Here is a 9627-nt window from a genome sequence, read left to right on the forward strand (position 1 = left end):
TCCCCTTATTCTAGAAGGGACGAGGGCTGGAGAGCTGTTTTTTGTCTTTGTGTTTTTGCAGAGCCTGAAGCTCTTGCTGCACCTCCCTGCAAGTCCATACCTGAAGGTGGCCTCTGGAGAGACTTTCTTTGACCAGCTTGAGCAGTCAGCTCCATTCCCAGGGTTCTCCTCAGAGATGACTGGACTCAGTGAGGCTTTTGCCTCCTTGAACTCGTGTAGTTTCGGTGACTTCTGTGTTTCCTTCCCTTGTCACTGTAGTGACTGCGGCCCAGGGTCACCCCGACCCTAGCATGGCATGCTTGTCCCAGTCCTGCCTTCCGCCTTCTCCTCAGGCCCTCTGCTTCCCTAGACCTCCTCACACAGCACCTGATAAACCGATGTGACCTGATCCCTCTGCTGCCACTATGGCTGGCTATGTGCCGTGTTCTCTGTGGGCTACCCCTTCTCCCATTATGGCTTTCAGGTCTCTGGACGTCTGTGCTTCCTGAGGCCTGTACTGGCTGGGTACACAGTAGGTGACAAGGGAAGCACTCCCTCTGAGGACTATAGCAAGCTCCGTTTCCCCCTGCCCTCCCTCCCATCCTGTGACCTCCCTCAGCTGGTCCTGAGGGTCTGGGTAACACAGAGGAAGAGAGAAGAAGCAGTGGCCCAAATGGCTGTGCTGGGGCCATAGATGTCTGGATGATAAAAACAGGTGCCTGGTTCTCACATGACTGTCTGGTGAGCCTCAGAGTCAGCATGTGTCACACCAGTGCTTGTCTCCATGCTGATACTCACTTTTGCTGTGGGTGGTTCCATGTTCTGTGTATTCATGTCAGCTCTCAGCAGGGTCACAGTGGCACAGGAGGCAGGGCTGGAAGGAGCCCCGTGCAACTTTGGGCCATCTGGCAAAGCCGCCTAGAACCTTGGACTCTGCACAGTGGACCAGCTCTCCACCGCGCTGGCTTCCAGGATGGGTTGGCTTGGGTCTTCAGAGGGGAGAGGTCCTGGGAGGCGCAGTTGCTCTCCTCCGCAGAATGTTGTGAGCCTTGCCACCCATTTCCTCTGAGCCCACTGCCCAGGCCTACCCCTCCAACGTTGGTGTTCATTTGACGCCATCTTGGTTTTTGTTACTGTTGTTTGTGGAAAGATCTTACTAGGGAGCCTAACTGGCCTGGAACTCCCTATGCAGCCCAGGCTCGCCTGGAAATTGCTATGTAGCCTAGGTTGGCCTTAAAAATCATGATCTGCCTGAGCCTCCTAAGTGCTGGGCTTATAGACATTAGGCCCAGCTCAGCACTTCCTGTTGCACTAACTCCAGGGCCCTGAGTTTGGTCTCCAGCCGGAAGGCCCCCAGGACTTTTCCAGGCTGTGCACCATGACGCCCACCCGAGCATTGCCACTGGAACTCAGAAGCCTCTCAGAAGCGGTGAAGTTAAGTGGGCAGTATGTCCAGGGCCCTGCAAGGTTCCTGACTGGGTAGTGGGTTTTTATTTTGTGTGGCCCCCCGCTGGCCTTCCTAGGGGTCTAGTCCAAGAAGACTGATCGATGTGTAGTCATAATTACATCCTAAGCAAAGTTCCTAGCTTTTTGCCCACAACATACTCAGTTCTTTAAATTTAATATGTCCTCTTTTTTCTGACTTTTCTGCCAAAAGGTGTCATTTTCTTTGTATTTTTATTCTCATCACTGTTCTTATCTGACACCGAGTGTTCCCACTTAGTATTTATCTTATTAATGTTTTCTATTATTTATTAGCTTTTGATGTTAAAAACAAGCCAAAATTTGATGGCATTGTATAAGAAGTTATATTTTAGCAGCATTTAAGCATTTGTTTTTAAAACAAATACTGAGCCCAATTTAAGCCAGTTCATTAAACTAAATAAGTTCACTTAAATCATATGCCTTTGGGACCTCAGAAAATCAGTTTATGCTCTGGTTTTGGTTTGTGACAAGAGTGTCAGTGTCCTGTAGCTTGGTCTATCCTTGAACTAACTGTGTAGCTGAAGCTGCCCCACGTGTGTGCCACCATGCTTGGTCATAATCAACTTATTCTTAAAATGATTTATGATACAACATTAGGTGTTTCCTTTTTTTTTTTTTTTTCAAGACATGGTTTCTCTGTGTAGCCCTGGCTGTCCTAAATTCATTGTGTAGACCAGGCTGGCCTCAAACTCAGCAAGATCCACCTGCCTCTGCCTCCCAAGTGCTGGGATTAAAGGTGTGCACACCACTGCCTGGTCTAATTTCTCTACTTTAATTATTGGACTGAAATTACTATTTTAATTATTTCTATTTTTGTAAGCTGCTTGCTTTTACTTCTCCAACTTTTCAGAGCATTTTGTTTTAGAGACTTGTGGAGTTCTGATTTTCAAATGTTTCTTACCCATCTCAGAGCTCCTAGAGCTCTTCTGACCTCTGTAAATATTTTATATTTGATAATTTAGGGTTTGCACCCATTTTCTTGAGATGCTGAGGACTGGACCTAAGACCTTATACACGCTAGGCAAATTCTCCACACTGAGCCATTTTCTCAGCCCTGTATTTATATATTGAATTGATTTTCAGTTTACACCAGAATTGCTGAGGCTGAAGTTTCCATTGACCCTCATTTACTTGACCTCTATAAACACCCAGACAATTGGTGTAGTGACACACCTTCAATCTCAGAACTCAGAAGGTTGAGGTGGGTGGATCTCAGTACGTTTGAGGCCAGCTTGTTATATGTAGTAGATTCCATACCAGCCAGGGCTACATAATGAGACCTTGTCTTAAAAAATATGGCAGGGTTGGAGGTGGGGGTGTTTGGTGAGAAGGCTCAGCAGTTAGCACACTGGGTCTTCTGGAGGACCCAAGTTGAATTTTCAGCATCCATATGGTGGCTCACAACCATCTATAACTCCAGTTCCTGGGTGTCTAGGCCCTTTCCTGGCCTCTGTGGGCACTGTACTAAGGTAGTACACAGACATAAACACAGGCAAAACACTCATACACATAAAAATAAAAATGAATGAATTATTGTGGGTGCAGAGCCCCTGACTGGACCACAGGCCTTGCTTTTCCACTAGACAGGAATACATGCAGTTTTTATTGTTACCTGCTTTCTCACATTTTTCACTAATCTAGAAAGCTGTCAAACTTAAAAGACTTGTACTGTTTTTTTGTTTTGTTTTTTAAGCCACCATTTAGGTTGTAATTCTCTATAGAACTACCTCGAAGGTGGCCAGATCGTCAGTAGCTCTCTTCAGGTTTATGTGGTAGAGTTATTATGTCAAGCATGAGTGCCGAGCATGAGTGCCGAGCAGTCCTTACGGTTCTTTCCCCACAGTGTTTACATCAGGCCAGAAAGCGTGCAAAATAAAAGGTAATTTTTGTGTTTAGATTCTTACGTGGGCCTGCTGTGTGTCTATAATCCCAGCACATGGATGATGGCAGAAAGAGCATGTCATCCTTAGCTACAGACCAAGTTCAAGGCTTAGCTTGACAGGCCCTGTCTCAGGAAAGAAAAAGAAGAAAAGGAGCTCTTTATGACTCCCCTCGTTGCATCCCTTTCTGACTGTGCTGTTAGCTCGCGTTAGGTGTGTTAGTGATTGTGCGTTAGGTGCAGTGTTGCATGGTACAGTACTACAGACAAAATGGCTGCTGCTTGTAGGCTAGGTCGTTTTATTGCATGGGATTTGCCAGCACTATTCAGGACTAAGGAAACAGTCCGTGGACACATGGACACGTTGACCAGTGACATGGCAAGAACCAACCAAACAGAAGGTTCCCCTGTAGACTGGTATCCACTAGTTTGCCGCTTGGCTGCTCTGCAGTAGCTGCCTGGCCTTGTTTCCTGTGTGAAGAGGCCAGAGCACCTCTGCTGTGCGTCACACCGCAGCGCTGGCCGTGTGGTCAACAGCTTATAAGCCAAACTGGAGAGAAGGCTCAGCAGTTAAGGCACTGGCTGGTCGCTGTGCGTGGTGGTGCACACCTTTAGTCCCAGCCCTCAGGAGTCAGAGGCTGGAAGATCTCTGAGTTCAAGGCCAGCCTGGTCCACAGAGTGAGTTCCAGGACAGCCAGGGCTACACAGAGAAACCCTGTCTTGGGGTGTGGGTGGGATAGCACTATCTGCTCTTCCGGAGGATCGAGGTTCAAATCCGAACACCTAAATTGTGTTTCACAACCATCTGTCACTCCAGTTCCAGGGGATCCTGACACCCTCTTCTGGCCTCTTTGGGCACTGCATGCAATTGGTGCACAGACATACATGCAGACAAAACAACATAAAAATTAAAAAAAAAAAAAAAAGGTTTTTAAAAAAAAGTTTGTAAGCTGAAGACGGAAGGAGAAGAAGTTCCACGCATAATTTTACCTTTTAGATGTTGTCATTATGGGCTCTGACAAACGGTCACCAATTAGGAGTCATGGTGTACACTGTAATCTTGGCACTCAGGAGGCCAAGGCAGGAAGAATGCAAGCATGAGGCTACTCGGACTAACTGAGTTTCAGGCTGTCCTAGACTACATAGTGAGACCTTATCTTAACAACAGAAAACAATGTGGTCCCTGCCTGACCCTGTGGAGCATCTCAAGGAAGATAACAGACTCCTGCTTACAAAGTGAAAGTGTGGATTTGCAGCAAAATACAACTTTGTGATGTGAAACTCAGTGATTTGGTGATGTTTGGTTAGTGTTCATATGACTCCTAAATAAAATTAATAACTGATAAAGAGGAATCTTTGTACGTATGTGTCATGAGAGTACAGGATGGGAAGTTCTAGCACCTTCTAGGATAAGCTGTCCATCTCTTTCTTGAGAAAGGGTATAGAGTAAGGGGCCATTGCCCTCTTCAAGCCCATCATGCCATGACAGGGAGACCCCACAGAGAGGAGCATGTATGTCCTCTGCTACGTTTGCCACAGCCAGCCATGGTAACCTACTTCCTGACCTTCCTTCCTGCCTTTTGGTTCTTGCGGTTTGTCATTCGGAGTACATGAAGAATGGAGAGGAGCCACTGTCAGGAATCTTTGTCAGATGTCTCCAGTATTCTTGGTTCTCGTGAAACATAAAACTCAATGTCAAAGGCAAACACACATTTCTCATTCAAAAGGAGATTTTTACTTAGACATTTGCATATGTTAACATCTTTCCTAATACCGTACACTTTTTTTTTAATGTCTTGAAGTACTGAGGATTTTATTTGGGTGCTTGCACACAGCACTTGAGTTATAGCCCAGATTTTCTCTCTCTCTCTCTCTCTCTTTGTGCTTGAGGCAGAGTGTCCTAAGGTACTGAGGATGTCCCTCAACCAACTCTGTAGCCCAGATAGGCCTTGACCTTGTGTTCTTTCTCATTCTCCCAAGTAGGTGAGATTACAGGCTTGTGCCACCAGGCCAGCAGAATATTTTTTCTTTGAACCCTGCACAGATGCCCACTCACCTGTCTAGTTCCTCTCTGTGAGGCTCTGGGCACTGTTCCTGCCCTGTGCCTGCAGCACATCTAGGTCCCTGCTTGCTTCTTCATGAAATAGTGGCTGCCCACTTCTTTCCTGGTTCTCTTCCCCAGACTAGCCTGTGATTGGTTTCTTTGCTGCTCTTCTGTATCCCAAGGATGCTGGGAGGCCTGGCCCAGTTTGAGAAGTCCTTGTCTATTAGGGCAGCAGGGGCTTGACCCTAGGACTATCTCAACAAGCTACAGTGAGCTCTGGTTTTCTGCAGTTCCTCACATGGATACAGAACTTACTGCCTATGGTTTTCTCCACCACTCAACTCCCTTCCTGGAAGACGGCTCTCTGTTGTGAAGCTTTATAGCTTCTAAAAACAAAACAAAACAAAAAACTCTGCTGCTCTTCTGTCATCCACCTTTGGACTGTCTGTCGTCCAGGGCAGGAGGGCTGAATATTGCAGAATAACCGTTGCTGCAGTGCTGCTGTGGTACAGGGCCGTCGCCAAGGTTTGTCCTGCACTCCCAGCATTCCCTAAAAGACCTCTTTCCTTTGTTAGTGCTCAGGACCTTCCTGTGATTGGCATCAAAACACGGACAGACACCATGAACCACACCTGTAAGCTCAGGACTTGGGAGTTAGAGACCGGAGGATCAGGAGTTCAAGGCCAGCCTAGGCTAGGCTACATTACACCCACTCACCCCTACCCTCACACTCCCCCCACAACTGAATGGTATCTTTTTTTTGTTTTGTTTTGTTTTTTCTGGTTTTGGTTTTTCAAGACAGGGTTTCTCTATGTAGCCCTGGCTGTCCTGAACTCACTCTGTAGACCAAGCTCTGCCTCCCAAATGCTGGGATTAGAGGGGTGAGCCACTACACCCCGTGACCTTTTTATCTTTTCAGACTTAATGTAGAAATCCTCTTTTTCTACGGCCTCAGGAGGGAGCTGAGGTATTCCCTTCTTGCCACATGGGCTTCTAGCAATCCCAGTTTTGGCTTAGTTTTGGAGATTTGTTCCAGGACATGTTTGCTCCCAGCTCATCTTTGCTTTCTAGATACTCAGTGTGTTCCCACCAGCAAGTGGGGAGACATAGGGTCAAAGGAAGATGGCGGAGGGTTAGCTAACACCTAACAGCCAGCTTCCAGAGCCCAGCTTCCAGTAAAGGAACGGTCCTATGAGAGCCTCACGCTGCCCCCTGGTGGCAGAGCTGCCTGTCTGCCTGCCCTTCATCTTGAGAGAGATAACCAATCAGGCCCCTTGCTCCAACTTTTAAGTAAGGAATTTTTGCTAGAAGCCAGATGTTTCTGTCTCAGAAGCCGTTCTAGCTGTGTGCCTTGTAAATATGTATCTATTCTCTGTGGTCTGATATGTAGAAACAGTGCAGATTCACAAACACCCTTGCTATTTAAACTGTGTCAAGGAGCCCAAGCAACAAGTGACGGATTGTGTTTGTAGGACTTTCTTTATTAGTTTTTCTCAATATGTAGCTTTGGCTATCCCAGAACTTGCTATGTAGATCAGGCTGGCCTCAGATCTTTTTGCCTCTGCCTCCTGAGTGTTGGGGTTCAAGGAGTGTGCCACCATGGACAGCAGGGTTTTTTGTTTAGTTGGTTGTTTGTGGTTGTTTTTTGTTGTTTTTTTTTTTTTTTCTTTTTTTTTTCAGACAAGGTTTCTCTGTAGCCCTGGCGGTCCTGGAACCCAGTAGACAAGACTGGCCTCGGACTCATGTGTCTCTGCCTCCCTCCCTGAGTGCTGAGATTAAAGGTATGCACCACCACGCTGGTATGTAACACCAGCAGGAATTTTTATTTTGCTGTTTGTTTGTTTGTTTTTAAACCTATGTGGGTGTTTACCTGTATGTATTCATGTGTAATGTGAGGCCAGAAGATAGTGTTGGAGTCCCTAGAATTGGCATTACAGACAGCTATAAGCCATCATGTGGATTCTGGGAGTAGAGCCCAGGTCTTCTGTTTGTTTGTTTGTTTGTTTGTTTTCTCTGCTCCTTATTCCATACGGTATTTATTTCTGGTGCTGATAATTAAATCCAAGACGCCATACACTGTAAACACACACTCTGCCATCAAGCTATACCATCCCAGTGGCCAGTTTTATTTAATGTTTTTAGATAAGCTCTGTCTTATCTAAAAATACTTTCAAAATAGTGCAGATATCTATGCTATTTTTATGTCTCCAACAGCCATGTCTGGGCTATACATGGGTTCTGTCTCACCAGAGTAAGAGAACAAGGTGCCATTGCTGTATAGTCTTGTCTGTCCTTGTCCTTGTGTTCTCTCCTCCCACCCCCATGCCTTCGTGATGGTTTGGAAGGAGGCTGTTGGCAAGGCTCTTCCTGGGACACATAGTTCTTGATGTTCCTGAAAGGCTGCTGCTTCTCCCTCCCCCTTCTCTCCCTTCCCTTCCTTCCCCTCATACTCCCCATCTTCCTATTTTGTTCTCTTCACTTCCTTTCTCCCCACTCCATCCCACCCCTTTGTGGTTGTTTTGAGACACTCCTGTGTAATCCAGGCTTACCTTGAGGTTACACTCTCTGCCTTAGAGTCCCGACTGCTGAGTTGTCAGCTGTACACTTCCAAACCTAATCTTCCCTTCTTTAAAACAGCTCCTCTAGGATAAGTTAATGTTTCCAGTTAAACGTTGTTTGTGATGTTTTGTTTGTTTTTGTTTTTCAAAACAGGGTTTCTCTGTATAGCCCTGGCTGTCCTGGACTCACTCTGTAGACCAGGCTGGCCTCGAACATACAGAGATCTGCCTGCCTCTGCTTCCTGGGTGCTGGGATCACGGGTGTGTGCAACAGCACCTGGCTGGGATGTTTTCTTGGTGTCTTAACTCTCTCTGTCCCCTTTTGTAGGATCTTTGGAAAGTGCAATTGACTGTCTAAGGATCCCACCTTCTACCTTCTGTCTCTATTCCTCTCCTCATGGGTCTCAACATGCATTTCCAAATCCCCTCCCTCTCAGAGTCTGGAAATCCCCACTGACAGTGACAGGCCAGAACTCATGACCTGTGATTTCATGCCAAGGAGGAAGTGACAGTGAGGGAGAAGGCAGGGATGCCTTTCCTAGAGTCCACTCTAAGTAAGGGCTCTGCACAGTGCCTGGAAGACCCAGATGGGAGATGTGAGATGGGATGAAGTGAGAGACGGTGGCTGAACTAGTTGTTTGGCTCTCAAACCCAGGCCTTAGACCAGAATTGTAATTCCATCACTTGCCAGCTGGTGACCAGAGAAGGGCCTGGTCTTCCTAGATTTGTTTCACTGTCTGCTGAATAGAGTAGGTATGGCAATAGCCTACAGTGCCTCAGCACAGGGCCTGACACATAGGTGCTCAGCTGTGATACAGAAATTGGCTGGACCTGGACACCCTACTGGGGGTCTGGGAAAAAAACAGTCTAACAACCTTCAATGAAAGTAAGACTAGGAGCTGGGTGCGGTGGTGTACACCTGTGATCCCAGCACTCGGGGAGGCAGAGGCAGGCGGATCTCTGTGAGTTTGAGACCAGTCTGGTCTACAAAGTGAGTCCAGGACAGCCAAAGCTACACAGAGAAACCCTGTCTTGAAAAACAAAACAAAACAACAACAACAAAAGAAATTAAGAATAGGGTTTGAGGAGGACACTTAGAGGAAGGGAAGGAGAAACGTGGAGGGATGTCAGAAGGGCTTCCTGGAGGAAAATGGCTTCTGAGTAATAAGTAAGGGGCAAGGGAAAGTGATGCTGATGGAATCGGGGCCTGATGATAGGAGACAGCATAGGGGGAGCGCCAAAGAACTGTGAGATATTAAGAAGTGCTGATTAGAAAAAAAAAAAAAAAAGTGAGGGCTACAGCGATGTCTCAGTGGTTAAGAGCACTTACTGCTCTTGCAGAGGATCTGGGTTTAATCCCAGCACCTACATGGCATTCCAGGGAACCTGACAGCCTCTTCTGACTTCCTCGGGCACTAGGCACACAGGAAAAAGAACGGGGAGAGGGGGAAGCATTGGAGACAGCAGTACAGAGACCCAGTCAGCATAGTTAGTGTCCCTGCGTAGAAGAGAAGTAACAGTTGGTGTGACTTTGGCAAGGACAGGAGCTGGAAGAGGGAAGGGGTGAAGAGGTGGAGACACAGTGAGGATTCTTCTCAAAAATCAGAATGGAGCAGGAGGTGGAGGAAGCACAGTAACTGTTCTCTATAGCCTCCTCTCAGGACCAAGACAGACATGGGCTC

The 9627-nt window shown here is 46.9% G+C and overlaps 1 protein-coding gene across 5 annotated transcripts in view; it reads left to right on the plus strand.

Moving 5' to 3' along the window:
* Window positions 1–4696, plus strand: part of Tbc1d24 (TBC1 domain family member 24) — a 34241-nt gene extending 29545 nt beyond the window's left edge. For all 5 annotated transcript variants that reach the window (XM_060364026.1, XM_060364027.1, XM_060364028.1 and 2 more), the window contains one exon: window positions 62–4696. The gene's annotated coding sequence lies outside the window, so the exon portion shown is untranslated. The remainder of the gene's footprint in view (window positions 1–61) is intronic.
* Window positions 4697–9627: the final 4931 nt, after the last annotated feature.

Source organism: Meriones unguiculatus, chromosome 11 (genome assembly GCF_030254825.1).
Source record: "Meriones unguiculatus strain TT.TT164.6M chromosome 11, Bangor_MerUng_6.1, whole genome shotgun sequence".
In the NCBI taxonomy this organism is placed as follows: Eukaryota; Metazoa; Chordata; class Mammalia; order Rodentia; family Muridae; genus Meriones; species Meriones unguiculatus.